Raw genomic sequence first — 15,848 nt, forward strand, 5'->3', positions numbered from 1 at the left:
CGACATCGCGTGTTATCCCTGTGTTTTCAGGTTTTCCCATTGGGAATGTAATAGTCATTGTCTCTCTGTGTTTGTAAAACACCTCGTCCTCAACAAGTACTAAAAAACCAAAACTACCTTTTTTTAGCTAGACACACTACTACATCTTGACGTACCAGAATAAAAATAGAACCAAATACCTTGTAATATCTATCTGTGGACGTGCGTGGACGCATTTAAAACTCACTGGTCCGCTGCTCTGTAAGGGAACAAAAGAGACTTTAATAGATGCCGGCAGGAGGAGAGTACTACTCGCTTGTGTTCCGGACCCGGTTCCGATCCTTTAGTCCGAGTCTCCATCTTTACGAGTGCGAAAGTGCCCGCCGTCGAATCTTATCGAAGTGCAGTGTTTACTTTTCACCGACTCAGGGATTCCATAGATAGACAGTCAAGGTGTTTTTTGGACTTATTTAGGAGCTTGTAAAACCGTCGGTATTTTTAAGCTATAGGTTGGCACCTTTAGGCCTTACCGATGAGGCACGAATAGGTGTCGTAGACCGTTGATTATAGCCTGTCCCGGTTGGTACAACTTAAAAAATACTCGTTAAACAGCAGGACACCGAGAGGACAAACTAAGCAGTGATTGGACGAAGGACACTTTTGTTGTCAGTCACTGAGACTTGTTACACCAGACCTTTTGGGAAAGTCAAAAGAGGAAATGATAACTACATTTGTATCTTGGAAAGAAAAATTTCTTATCGACGTCTAAAATAACGAGTGGAGGAGTTGATGAGAAAATTGGAGAGGGAGTCGTGTATTTTATGGTGTAAGGTTTTATACCTTCAGGTCGAATTGTCAACCAGGACCGGGAAATGATTTATCCTCCCTGCCGGTGAAATAATTTTAATAGTCGGGTTATAGATTTAACAGGTCAAGACCGGGTTCCAAGAACTTTCGATACTTCCTTCGTCCATTTTCACAAAAATTGCTGTTTATGGTAGGACTAGGATTGTAGTCAGTCCGAGTCTTTCGTTGTATCGTGGTAGTGACGGGGTGTTACTTCAACCACTTTACTTTATACGCTCATAAAAATCCTATTTCGTTCAACAGACGTCGAGATTAAAAACTGGGAAAGGTTTCGCCGAAACTATGGTCAACAGGTAGCGTAGAATTTCGTCTTCCGATGAGTCATAACGTATAGGTCGGTCGTCCCCCCCAAAAACCCTGACACTTAACACTTCCAGGGTTAAAAAGTAAAACTACCCGAGTGAAGACTCACCAATTTGTAACGTACACATGGTGTCTCCAAAGACAAATCGAGGGATGTAATAGAGGTAGATATAGTTATCGAATCTTGTAACAGCTACGCGTTTGAATGTAAAGATTACGCTGCTATGCACTTTACATAACACGTTCCAGGGTAGTGCAGGTAATTCCTCCGCAAAAAATCTTAACGTTCGGACAAAAAAATTGTAATAAGTCTTGGCCGAGAGCTTGATTTCGAAGGAAAATTTTACAAACTATTTGTTCCATTACGAGGAAAAGTTTTCGATTTTTCTTGTGGTCCAGACCAAAATCTATAGAACAGTTATGTGTTCCTACTTTTTACTTCACGCCAATTTGGATAATGTTTATGGGACCATAGACCGGAACTACTTACAGGAGTGAAAATTTGCAGTACAGTTATTGGACCGGATTTTTGACTCCAGATCGATCCAAAGAAGATTGTCCTTGGTTCAAGGACAAGAGGCGAACTTCCGGGTCCTTTTAGAGACACTCGGAAAATGAAACCGGACCTGATACCACCCCTAAACAAAATATGCTTACGTGGTGACGGGGTAATGACTAGTTCAATATCGACGCAATTAGGTCACCACCCCCAACTAACTTTGACTGTAAACACTTGTTTGACATTCTATAATTGGGTGTGACATGGGAACATACGTTCCCGACAAACGGAAGCGATTGACATCCTGCGGGAGTCAGTGGACATGTTAAAAATATATTCTTTTCGGTCAATTCTTCTTTGAAGGTAGGATAGGTTAGCGAGGGACTAGAGTGCCGCTAACATTCACCGCATGTGCGGACTCTAGCTACGAACCAAAATAATTTACAAGCGGTTGACGTCTGAGCAAAATCCCTTATGAAAATCTACACGTCGAGGAGACAGAACCTTATTCAGACGTTTATTTACCTTTGACCTCGTTAGGGACACGGTGATTTGACGAAAAATTTCGGCAACCTGTACGGATGTTTGTCTAGCTGCGCAACCATGGGACAAGGTACCACCTATCACTCAAATCATTAGCAAATACTCCCACAGATGAGTATTTACGGGGAACATTAGTTAAGATGAGATCAATTAAGGAGGATTTATTTGGGAACTTAATGTTAGGGCGAGTAGGACTGTCAACAATCTGAGTAACATTCAATGAGATACAAAGGTTTTTAAAATCCTCTGATACTGTTGTTAACCAGTCCCAATTAAAATCACCAAGCAGCACTATTTCCTTGTAGTCAAGTTGAGATAAAAAAATTGCCAACAAAGACAAGGAGTCCTTGACAGCTGAGGGGGGTCTGTAACAGCCCACCACCATGACCAGTTGACCCTTTGCTACTTCGATATTTAAGGCTAACAATTCTAGTTGTTTACTGATAGATTTGGAAACCATCTTGGTTATGCAAAACTTATTTTTCACATAAATAGCAACGCCACCACCTTTATTAGGTCGGTCGGTACGATATACACTGTAACCATTTAAGGATATGTCAGAGGCCAATATAGATTTATTTAGCCACGTTTCTGATAAGACAATGACATCAGCATCAGTCGAGCTCGCCCAAATGCGGACAAAATCTAGTTTAGGTAAAAGACTGCGCACATTTAAGTGAACGAATCCCAGCCCAGACCTAGAATTAAAATCAGCAGGAATAGCGATCTGACTACTACTGTGCGGTCCAACTATTAGATGGTGCAGATACAAAAATGGCAGATTGGAGAAAACAGCGGATAATCCAGTAGGAAGGTGAAAATAATAGATCCAGTTTCACTGGTTAGATCAAAGGTATGGGGGTGCAGTGTATTGTGTATCTTTACAACTCACAGCAGCATGGGAATATCAGATAAATAATGCATGTAGTAGGAAGTTCTTTTTGCATACTAAGATGGCAACAGGATTTGAAAGCTTGAAAGCATGCTGTTACAGAAAACAGATGCCGAAACTTTGCAGAAGAGTCCTATGAGACCAATTTCAGTAGGCATTCATGGGGAAACTGAAACAATTCATGATAAGGGTAATTTTTTACGGCTAGACAGAGGAAAACAAATGGACTAAGGAGTACAAAACAACCATGGATTTCACTTTGGGTCGTGTTTGTTAGAGTTGTTTGTAGTGAAAAGCTGTAATCTCTTAGTTTGACAGAATGCTGATTTAACAGCTGATTAAAGAGAACTTTCGTGCTATTATTTTTGACTAATTACATTTTCTTTCATTCAAACTCCTTGTAGTTTAAAAAAAGTGGGATACTTTAGTATTTTTGGGCCTTTAAAACTCTCTGCGACAACAGCATCACTGCGCTTTGATGCCAATTATTTCCAAAGATTTGCACCATGCCACCACGTCTTTAACTGGCTCAAATATGTTGAGTTTCCTTTTTTATAATTTTGTATTTGCATTTATGAATTCTACAGTTAAACTGTGGAATACATAAATCGGATGTCAGATTTAAACTTTAAACTAAAATTAGGCTTTTTCCATCTTCAGCAAAAATAAAAGATAGTCTAATGGCTGAGAATTTATAGTAAAATATGTGAGTGTATTTAAGAAAGAAATATAGATTACTACAAAACTTTGCAAAATGTATCTTTCTTCTCACATGAATAGCTTTAGAAAGTAATCCAATAATGCATTACATAAGAAACAACATCCTAAAATCCCAACAAGGGATCTGACGGCTACTTTCTTAGCAAACAAAAACCACCTGTTGTTTTACGACTAATGAAGGTGTGGCCATGTGTGAAACATGCAAATATGCAAATGAATAACCTGACACACACACTCCTAAACACACCTCCATATTAGTTGGCTTTCAGTTTTAAATAAAACATTTATAATGCATTGGGATTCAACAGTAGCAAAGAACATACGGGTGGTTCTATGAGTGAAGCTGACTGGTCATTTTCTGTCCTAGCGTTTAAAAAGCAAAAGCAAAAGACAACATTGGCTAAATGCAATAGCTTGGGTCATAGGTGTCCTGTTAACTGGCATTGTAGAAATGTTTGAGGTATTTACAAGCCAAGCCTAACTGTCAAAATAAAAACCTGAAACACCAGAACACAAAGTTGTAGCCCGAAGACAGATTCAACCACTTCTGCAAGGACACCCTGAGCCCGTTTCCATTAATTCACCTGTCACGTCAACTGAAGGAGCATTTCGACGTAGTAGACAAAATGTCAGCAACAGGTGCCTGCCAGCGCAAGGAGCTTAATATATATTTAAAACAACAAACAACACATGTACAAATGTCAATATATGTGTAGTTGAGAAAACAGGTCGTGTTTAATCGTTAATGAACGTAAAGCAACCGGTTGGGTGAGTTAATCCCACTCCCGTGACCCGGTGCTTCAGTCTCTCCGCGTTCATAACACCGACACGAAAACTAACCGAATCCCCTCGGTTGAGCAACACGTTTAATATCAGCACGTCCTTTTAAAAAAGTTATTTGAAGTTAACTTTTCGGTCTGTATGAACTCACCTTGGGACTCGGGAGGAGATGCGTCGCTGCCATCCTGGTCCGCCATTTCTCCTGACGTCAGCTGAGAGGGATCAGGAACCCGAGGGACCTGCTGACAGGCCGGGACCCTCCCACGGACAGGTGGGGGACGAGTCGACACAGCAGGATACAACCTCATCTACAGGTAAAACAAACTCATAATATTGTGTTTTAATCACAAACTTGCTGTACGGTAAACTTTTACTGTTACTTTGTCTCAGTCATGCACACATTAACTTAATTCAGGTCCTTATATGCACCTTGTAAGCCAATATTCACCTGTTATCGTGTAGGATTTGGATTTCGTTTTCTTGCTTAACTTGCCTAGAAGAAATTGGTTATTTTACGCGTGAGTCATTTCATTTTTCTGCTTGTAAACACACTTAAGAGGGGACAAGGTGTACAAGGGAAAGTATAAGGTCTAAGACCGGTCTGTTAGATGGTGACATCTACTGGCAATGGTGGTGTATCAGTATGTCAGTTCAAATTTGGCTTTTGACCTATAGTTTGGTATCAATGCAAGTTTGGCAAAATTATGAGTCATACTTAGTCAGCTTTTCGACATTTAATCATTCTTTGTATGTTTGTTTATTTATTTAGGCTACTTCAAATATGACCCAACCATAGAGCCTATAAAAAGGAAGAAGATTAATACAAAGAGTATTAAGGACAACTCATCAGAAATAAGAATCCACATGGTTTTACAGAACCTTGAACAACTTGGACAGAAAAAGTAGTAAAAAAGACCATCCAGGGCAAGTAACCCCATTTGTCCAAGTCAAACTAATAATACACACTGTTCTTGATGTCAAAACAGTTACAATGGATTACCCGAGACTTAAATGCTCTGCACACCCACACAGGTGTTTTCAATAAATCTGGCTAATTAGACCTGAAGTCATTTTGCAGTTGGGTTGAGCACAGGTGTTACTAATAACATTAACGATGGCTCTGTTTACAGTGAGCCAACATGCAAAATACCAGGAACCAAAACTGCAGCAGCTACTGTAAATACAATTCAGCCATTAATCAATGTATAATAAACATCAGTGCCATTCCTCCTGCCTAACACATTTCCCATAAAATAAGCACATTTCTATGCATATGGTCCTGTCCCTTGAGCAACAAAGCAAACATGTGAGAGAAGGAGTTGTCAATCAAACACTATCTAATCAGGTAGTATAAAGGACACCTGTGTGGTCTGGCTATGGGTGTGTACAAGATTTAAGAAGTTAATTTGTCTTAATTCCTTCCTACTACTAAAGATAAAACGGCTCTCTGTTACAGCTTTACCCTTACAAATATAAAAATGCACTGTAGTGACCTATCTAAAGAAAAACAGTCTCTGTTATAGCTTTGCATTTTATTGATTGATTAAGTATTATTTAGCTTCACGAGTAAGAGGTTTTTAAACCCAAAAAGCAACACAACACAAGATTTAAATCAGCTAATTTTGAGATGCATGATTTTTACTGGATAATGATCACAGACATTTGTTTTGTCAAAGCCAGTGGTTTTGAATTTGAAAACCATTCAATGTGTGACTGTTCTCCCATATAACCAGCAGAGGGAGCCCTCTTCTTACATTAATAATGTTTGACTCATGAAAACTCCACTAAATCCCTTTAAAGGGATTCAATACGTTTCTCATTAGGTTTTATTGATACATCACTAAGATATTAAAATCACAAGATTCATCTTATTACAGAGCTATTAAAACTGAAGTATTTTTTTGTGCATGAACATGATTAGCTTTGATTTATCTTCGATGTAACATTACAACATATTTCATCAGTTAACTAAAATATGATGTTTGCCAAAAATGTCAATGAAAAACACAATGCAGGAATACAAATGGCCGTTTCACCTCACAGTTACCCTTTTAGAAAGAAGCATTTCAATTAGGGGAAATGAGACATGAGACAAAAATCAACCAGTTCACTGTTATTTTAACTAACCGGAGATATTTGAGCAAGGATTTGCTGTTCCTGGCTGGATGTTTGCTAATCTCCGCTCATATCTCTGCTATTTGCCAGACTGTACAGGCTTACCCCCCCTCTGGATCCCCAGTGAAATGGCTACGGATTGGTGGGAGGAAAACTGAAACCATGGCAACCAGCTGTTTGGCAATTCCTCTGATGGAGGAAGGGGAGGGAGAAGACATTGGCCTGGAAGGTAAAAACTCAGACACACGCACTGACAGACAGAAAGACACACACACGTCTGGGCATCTCTGTGGGGGTCAGAGATAGATAGAATGAGAAAATGCTGATTGCAAACTTAACTAATTCAGCTCTCCTGTAGTCATATTTAACCCGAGCCCTTATATTCTTACTTCTTTTTATATCCAAATGCCCTCTAGGCAAAGCTACCCCCTGCTCCTCTTCTTTGCTGATTAGTGTCTGTGTTGTTGTTTTTTTGGAGCCTGTGTGAGAATCAGACGTTGGTCGCGGGGTACAGGGTTCAGTCAGTAGGTGGTCGTTAAGCCTGGAGTGGCGTTCAGGGTCCCATGGGCACAATGAAATCCTCCCCCAAATGTCTGTAATTGGTTCCCACAGGACAGGGATCTTGAGATTCAAAATCAATCCACAAAATGAAAAGAAAATAAACACACTGAGTCTCGCAAGGAATATTACTTGCTGATCTGAAGTGAGGAGAGACACATGAAGAACTTGTCTTTGCGTGACCTAAATGTGCTTCCAGGATTGGAAGTGAATGGATGTTTCCACTTTAGGATGCTGAACCTCTGGTTGATTAATGCTCAGGGCTCTTCTTACCAGGGTGGCAGTGATGGTGCTGAGGAATAAGCAGATTGAGGAACTGATTGGTTTTGAGGACTTGCGGCCGCTTTGCTCTTCTCTGATTTATTTGGATTAATTTGCGTTGGTAATGCTTGCGCTTGCATAAAACCCACAGGTCCGGCCTGCGGACAGCAGAGTGGAGATCAGATACGTTTCTAGATTAAGCAGGCTGGTTTAACAAGCAGTATCTTCAATACAGAGACAAACTGCATCTTTTTTTATCTAGAGGGATTTGAGATAATGCCCAGGAAACACTCTCTACACAACATTATATATCCATTCAATAAATAAGGGATAATAAGATTTGATTAACTGTCTCAGGCATCACTAGCATTACACCAAATAAAACATTTCTGAATATGGATTGGTGGGTCACGACTTTTAGCAAGCCCTGCCCAATTAGAACTAAGGTGCTGAAAACGGACAAAAACGTAGAAATCCCTGAAAAATAACCACATTTTTCCCATCTTTATTCAAGTTGGGTCACATCAGAAGGAAGCTTGTTGGGAATATATTTCTTTAAACGGCTTTAAATTAAAGGAGGGTTATAAGAAATAGTCAAAACCATTATTGTTATAATGTTATAAACCTTATTGGAAAAACCTGTTATGTAAAAGTGAGAATGCGACATCTATTATTTTCTGTATGTAAAACATACATCCTCTAAACATGATTTACCTGTCGTTAGAATATTTCCGACAGCAATTAAAGGCAGCATAGCACCTTAATATGAGGTGCTGAAGAAGTGTAGGACATCTAAGAGATAATGAGGTAAATAATGCATAAGCTGCAAAAGATTCATTTAAAACCAGCTTGCAGAGACATGCTGCTGCGTTGATGACAGTAACACATCGGCACCGACAAAACAGTCATCTCATCACCAATAGAAAACACACATAAACAGATGTTGGTTTAGTGGTGAAATCACTTTAGCAATGCCAATTAAAAAATTAGGTGCACATTTTCACGACTCCCATCTTGTTTTTCTTGCATATAATGCAAAATGAGAATGTGCTTGATTTTTTGTATTCATTCAGTCTTGTAAATGTTACATGAAAGTGAAATCACACATATTCTGGCAATTATTAATGGAGCACATTGCAATGAAGGTTTATCATCGACTAACCCACATACTCAGTGAGTAAACAGAGAAAAAAGCAGACAACTTTATATGGTTATGACCTTGAATGCACCACTGAGTAGACTGCCTCTGTCTTATCCTCATTTTACCTTTTAAACAGCAGACAGACGGGACCATCTCTCCATAGCAACCCATCACTTCTTTCATCGTCATTCATGTGGGACAAGTTACAGTTTATTTTTCACATTTCAAATCCAATAAAACTGAGTATTTCGCTCCCTTAACTTGCCTAGGAATAACATGTGTGCCTTTTTATAATTGTTATTTTTTGTAAAGAAAATATTGTTCAGTTATTAATGTGATTAAATAATTATTTATGTTTAGATCAAATAAGACCATGTCTGTGTTGCTTTGCGAGCATAGTAGCCTCTTTAATTATCTCTGTCTCTTCATAATTTACAAGAAACAGATGGCATAATTGAGAATGATCTGAACTCACCTCCTGCAGATAGAGAGAACCCCCACCAGGACGCCCCCCATGTTGCCCTGCCTTGAGTACACACACACACACACACACACACACACACACACACACACACACACACACACACACACACACACACACACACACAGGGTAGCACGCCTGTGCACAGACCAAAGCAAATAATGCAGTGCTGGATCTGCCTGTGTGGAAGGGGTGTGTCCTAAGAGCACATGGTATATGTCCCCGCCCCGTTCTCCACTTAAAGAGGCATCAGCTCTCTGACATACCGGGGAAGTGCAGCAAATATGGAACATCTCTTTACTCATGTCCTGTGGGCTCTTTACAGGACACAGAAGTAACAGTGTTCGGATCCATAGTTATTCCCGAGTAGTATGAACAGATAATAAGATGTGCCTCACTATCATTTCATACACTGCAAACACATCGAATATGAGAAAGGGTGAGGAATAAATTAGATAAGATGTGATGAGCATTTGAAATTGTCAGAGGCTGCTCACAGTATGGCAGGTGACATGCAAAATAAAAAGGGCAATGAAGTTATTGAAGGCTACATTTTTGGAAGTTTGTCCAATGACAGTGCAGCAGCCTGCATGATATCATGTCGTATATACTATAGCAAATGCAGAGATAAACGACCAGCATGACAGCTTTAAATGGTTAAAAGGTGCATGCAAGTTATAAAAGTTGTAATAGCCTAATATTAGGGGTTTTGTGAAAATGTGGATTCTTTGCTTCGAATCAATATTAAAAAAACATCTTCATCCCGTTTCAAGCTGGTATTTCTGCACAGTTAAAGAGACAGATTAGATTATACTATTATTATTATTATTATTAGTAATATACATTTGTAAGATTGTATTTTACTCTGCAGAGGATTGATCCTAATTTGTGTGATCAAAACTATAGAAGATGGACCGTCTAAAACGTCAATATTTATCTGAACAGGATATACAGTATGTAAGAATCCTAAAATTCAAAATATGTTTTTCATCGAATACAAAAATCTGCTTGAATTCAAATTTGCTGGCGTTTAACCTTTCAAAAAAAACATTCCCACTCGAATTCATTTATAAAGAGAAGTAAGTTTGAGGGAGTTTAGTGTTTTATTGGGAGATGATGTAGGGCTGCTCAATTAATCGTATTTTAATCGCAATTACAGTTTTGGCTTGCAACGATTATGAAAACAACATAATCGAAATAAAACGATTATATATATATATTTTTTTTTTTTTATTGGTTTTTCAGTTGAATTACACTTAAAGTTCAGGGTAATCAACTGATAAAAACATACTGTTCACATTTTCTTTTTCAATAAATGGATGTTTTCAAAGTAAACGGATAATCGTTTTTAATAATCGTGATATCAATTATTGACCCAAATAATCGAGATTATGATTTTTGCCATAATCGATCAGCCCTAAAATGATGTCATAAAATATGATGACAGGCATTCGATGCTTCAAAAACTTGAATAGAAGCGTCAGATGTTAAAAGAATATGGCATACAGTAGTGCTTTCCCATAGGCTATTTCAGCACAAAGCATCTAATTCACTACCACCTCAAATACCTGCAGGTAAAGGCATTCAGAACAAGGCTTGCAGCCTCTTCTCCTCAGGGAGCACATGCTGTACAAATCGTCATTCATGAAAGAGCAATCTGATCCTGTCCCTGCAGGATGGAGTAATGCTGTAATCCTAACCCTCAGACTTAAACCTGAGAGGCCAGGCTACATCCTCCAACACCTTTCTGAATGCACACAGACAAGGAAATAGATGAAATATGTTTGACTGTTTACACATTTAGCATTGAAGTACACAGAATTAACTACTACCAAAGAAAAAAGTAAAAAGGGATTGTCTTTCTTGTGAATACACATTCTGTGATTGTTCTGATAAATACAGTAAGTAATACATTTGATTTAAAAAAAGAAAAAGTGGTATTTCTTGTTGCTCATAACAAACCAACCTGATTTATTAGCAATGTCAGCAAACATTTGAATGGAAAACTTTTGACAATTCGGCACATTTTAAGTATCTTATCCCACACAAAGCATGTTCAATCTAAGGCTAATTCAAATTGATGTTTGCTCCCTCAGTGACATATTATGGTTTGAAAAACAACTTCATAACAAATAGAACTAATATTAATGAAGTCTTGCAACAATGGTGTTCGCAGCTACCGTCATACAATTTAGTCATGTGGTCGAAGATGACGAAACAGATGGGAAAATCCAGATGTCTCTTTGACAAACAAAGGCCATTTAATGAAACGGTGATAAGAATTGTGCTTGAATGGAAGAGTTTAGATGTAAACTGGTAACATGATGGCAGAGCTCTGAGATCTCTCACAGCAGCAACCAGTAAGACATCAATTTGTCAGCTGATATAGAAACAGATGGTTTGGCCACCAAGTTAGAAACTATACACAAATCATTTCTGTACAGGCATATTGTGGGGCAACTATTCATTTCATTTCAAACCTTTATTTATCCAGGTGTATCCCTTGAGATCATTGATCTCTTTTTCAAGGGAGACCTGCTCAAGTAGATTCCACATGAAACATAAAAACAAAACAACAAAAAGGACATCATACACAGCATCATTACAGGGATTACAATTTACAATAACTATCCACATGAACAGGTACCAACAGCATCCGATTGTGTAGCATCCAACCGAGCTTTTTTTAAAGCTCGGTTGGATGCTACACAATCGGATGCTGTTGGTACCTGTTCATGTGGATAGTTATTGTAAATTGTAATCCCTGTAATGATGCTGTGTATGATGTNAATGGGAAACAATCAGCTCTAGCGAAGAGTGGGATAAAAAGGAATAATAAATGCTTTTGATGATATTGGACTGTCAACCTATTTTTTTGTTTTGTTTATGAAATGTTGAAGTGACCAACTGACTGTAATTTATTTTTGTTCTGTTTTTTGGTTGTTGTCTGAGATAAGAATGTCTCTTTTTGTTATTGTAATGTCGATGTTTTGTGTCTGTAGCCTGTACAATAATAAACAAAATAAAATAAAATCAACACTGCAGATGAGAAGAGGACGAAAATATTTGTCTTTCTGCTGCTCTCTTTATTTTAGTATTTGCCCTCTGACATTTCTTTACAGTCTTAAAAACAATTGATTTCCACTGTCCTGCGTGAAGTATGCCCTCCACCATTTGTACATGACTGCATGTCAACGGTGTTGTGCAAAAGTTTTCACATCCACTGTCTTCTCTCCCTGTCTTTAGAAAAGCAGCTCTTGACACCACTCATAAATTACCCATAATCCTGCTCTGCTTCCACAGGCTGCTGCAGCAAAGAGCATCTGTAGAGGTGCTTCTCTCGTACACCACTGCAAGTTCTCTCCCACGCTGAAAATAGTAACCCTGCCTTGCGAACTAAAAGTTTCACCAAGAGGAAAAGTGTGTATATCTGCGTCTGTAGACTGTAAGTATGTGTTCATTGGGTTGGGGCGTGTTAGTGTGGGAGATTGTTAGCATTTATAAAACTGAAAGCATTAGTTTAGTGAGAATAATATCAGGAAAAAAGGTGTTAACAAAAGATCATTAAGTAAGGTATAAGAATGAAGTGTGTGTGTGTGTGTGTGTGTGTGTGTGTGTGTGTGTGTGTGTGTGTGTGTGTGTGTGTGTGTGGGACCTACAACACTGCAGTGCTGAGCTTAGGAGACAGAGGGAAGGAACTGGAGAGGAAACAACCAATTACAATGGCTCACTGGCCGACTCATTACTGTGCTCAGTCAGCTAAAACACGAGCAGCGACTGCAACGCGCCACAAGTGAGACTCCCTCCATCCAGACTCATTTTACATAATGTTTTATTGGTCGTGACACAGAACTATCGGTACCTTGTTGAGGTCTGCTGGGTCCACTCACATTACTTGGATTTGACATAAATGTGTCATACATTGAATCAACTTGACTAACTCTCAATACCTGACTTGCAACTCAGTTTGTCTTGAAATGATAAGGCTGATATTATATATAACCCCTTATTTCTAAAAATCTAAAACCCAAAATGGATTTATGTACTGCCTGATTATACCTCATTTATTGCCTAAAACTCTTTACAAAAAAAAAATCAACGAGTTACACATGCCATGTTTATATTCAAATGAACCTGGGCACTGTAGTTTATCTTTAGTTCCTTCTTAAAAGACTGTCCTACTGCCGTTAAAACTAAATTCTGCACTAACTGTGTATTAATCCGCTGCTGAAAGTAGTCCCCAACCGATGCAGTAATTGTTCCTGTCTTTTACATTGTCAGAATAAATGAATGGGCTTGGGCCTCAGTGCTACAGGTTGCTTCAAATATTCAAAAGTAAGGCTTATTTTATACATGTTGACTTTATCTTTACAATCCATTATTGAGTGATGAGGACCCTGTGATGCTGTTGATAGCTTGAAAATAAGCAAGTAGGTTGACCTTGATTTGAGATTTCTAAAGATATATTTTTCCATATACAGTAAGTGTTCTTGCAGATGGCTGGTTACAGCACCACACAGTTACCATTAAGTAAAGTGACATTTACAGGACTAGACTAATTCTAAATCTAGTTGATAATGTATAATAATTATACCCAGTACAATATGAAAGCTATGCGTGTGTTTTGTAGTTATCCTGTATACAATCTGAAGTGAGCACACACTAGTGTCTTGATTGATTGCCTTGCTTTTGTACATCAGGGTGTTGCTAAATACCGATCTCAGCGCAGACAAACACAACAAAGACATGTGGGATAAGAAACATGTAAAAACATGGGACAATGAGGTGCGGCGAGATGTGCTGTGAGTCGCCATCTGATGACTGGATGATGGTGTGATGCTTACAGTATGTGTGTGCATGGACAATTGGTTGGTTATACTTTAGTTATGCAGAAAGTTTACAGAGTGCAAAATAAATCTCATATGAATAAAGATACTTGTGGAAAAAGAGTGTCGTCTCAGGTTATAATTATATGGTAATGCTATTTTCAAAAGCCAAGAAGACACCGTAGACAATTTTGGATATTGTTACTACGCAAGGAAAATTAGTTGAAGTGGTTACCTGTTATAAAAAACTTGGTATCAGGCTTGATGATTGTCTCTCAGGTCAATAATCTGCTTAGAAAGCTAAGGGTGAAGCTAGGTTTCTCCTCTACAGGAACAAGTCCTGTTTCTCGCTTGAGGCCAGGAAAAGTCTCTGTGACCTTTTTACCTGTGCTGGACTATGGTGATCTGATCTATATGAATGCACCTGCCCAGCGCCGTATAGACTGAGAGTTACGTCATCTCCGTTCACTCCAATGGACCACTTTTTTACAGCAATGGCGGATCGTGGAGCCTGTCAATCGTTCCCCGGAAGTTAGCGCCAAGGCTAGCAGAGCTGTAGAGTTGCAGCATAATAGACCGTTCGTGACGGACTTTTAAAGGTAAGAAGAAGTTTAAAGATTTATATTGCGGATATTATCAGTACATCTGATTCAAATTAACATGTGTATTAAAGGATGTCAGTGGATTATCCCTAAATTAGTAGATTTAGGGAACGTTTACAGATAACAGATAAAGCTAGGATACCGGATCAAGTTAGCAACACACGTTGAGCGAAGCGAGCGCGTTAATTGTAAAGTTGCCGTGCGTCTTGAGTGCGAGTTCTGGCCGAACATTGTTGAGAGAGAGAGAGAGGGTTATAAATCGGGGGAGGGAGGCGGGGGCGGCGGGCGGGCGGGGGTCGGAGGAGTAAATATTTAGATAAAGTATAACCTTTTGGTTGCGTGTAAGAGTGTGTGTTTTTTTAACAGGAGCCAGTGATTGTGTCCTTGTGATTATGTTGACTTATAACCGTGGCTGTATTACAGCTGTGTTGCCAGCGTCAGCTGAGTTTGGATTGATGGGCAAAGGAAGGGACGGCGGGCGGCGCCGGCGCTGTGTGTGTGTGGTGTGGTGGGGTGGTGGTGGGGGTGTGGGCCCGGGGCCGAGACTTCAACGCAGATGTGGGGCAATGATGGAGACACTTGGAGGGACTCTGATTGGGAGGAACGGCCCCCTGATCTGTACCGGAGTGGTGGTTGTTACTGGACTTCTGGTGCGGTAGTCAGGAGTTGGCCAAACAAACACCATGTTCGAACATAAGGATGCTCATAAGGTACGTGGTACCAGCAGCCCCTAGCTGTATATAGTTCTCTGGATGATCATTTCGTTATCAGTATGCATCGGACCTGGAGCCGTATGTTTGACACTCGGGTTAAAGAGAGGGCGGAGTTGTCAACTGATCACCATCTGGTGGGTGAGTTGGTCAGGGCGGGGGAAGCCCTGTGGATAGACCTGGGTAAGCCCAACGGTGTTATGTTCGGGGACTGGAGACGTCTGGAGGGAGCCCAAGTTCAGGAGCCTTCAACTCACACCTCCGGCGGAGCTTTTCGGGGCGATTCCTGTGGAGGTTGGGACATTGAACGCAGACGGGTCGGGTTCAAAGCCGTCTATTGCCGAAGCGCGTCGGGAGCTCGTGGGTCTCAAGGTCCTAGGGTGTGCCCTCAAGTCTGACGGGCGTAACCCCGAACCTCCTGGGTGGACACCGGTGGTCAGGGAAGGCGTCCGAGCTGAAGAAGGAGGCCTCAGGATTTGTTATCCCGGGGGCTCCCCGGGAGGCAGGCAACGCTGTAGCCCGAGCGAGGCCCGAAGGGCCGCAGCTCAAGCCGGGTGCGGGCAAAAGCAGC

At 40.0% G+C, this 15,848-nt stretch overlaps 1 protein-coding gene and 1 long non-coding RNA gene across 2 annotated transcripts in view; both read right to left on the reverse strand.

Moving 5' to 3' along the window:
* LOC104950042 (histone deacetylase 7-like) overlaps positions 1-15,848 on the reverse strand; it is a 232,818-nt gene that overhangs the window by 172,552 nt on the left and 44,418 nt on the right. The gene's annotated exons all lie outside the window — the stretch shown is intronic.
* LOC104950023 (uncharacterized) lies at positions 4,810-5,548 on the reverse strand. Its single transcript, XR_798879.1, has 3 exons — positions 5,463-5,548; positions 5,032-5,076; positions 4,810-4,891 (listed from the first exon to the last, which is right to left on the reverse strand). It is a non-coding gene; the product is annotated as an uncharacterized lncRNA (long non-coding RNA).

This window comes from Notothenia coriiceps, unplaced genomic scaffold (genome assembly GCF_000735185.1).
Source record: "Notothenia coriiceps isolate Sejong01 unplaced genomic scaffold, NC01 NC01_scaffold00017067, whole genome shotgun sequence".
Taxonomy (NCBI): domain Eukaryota; kingdom Metazoa; phylum Chordata; class Actinopteri; order Perciformes; family Nototheniidae; genus Notothenia; species Notothenia coriiceps.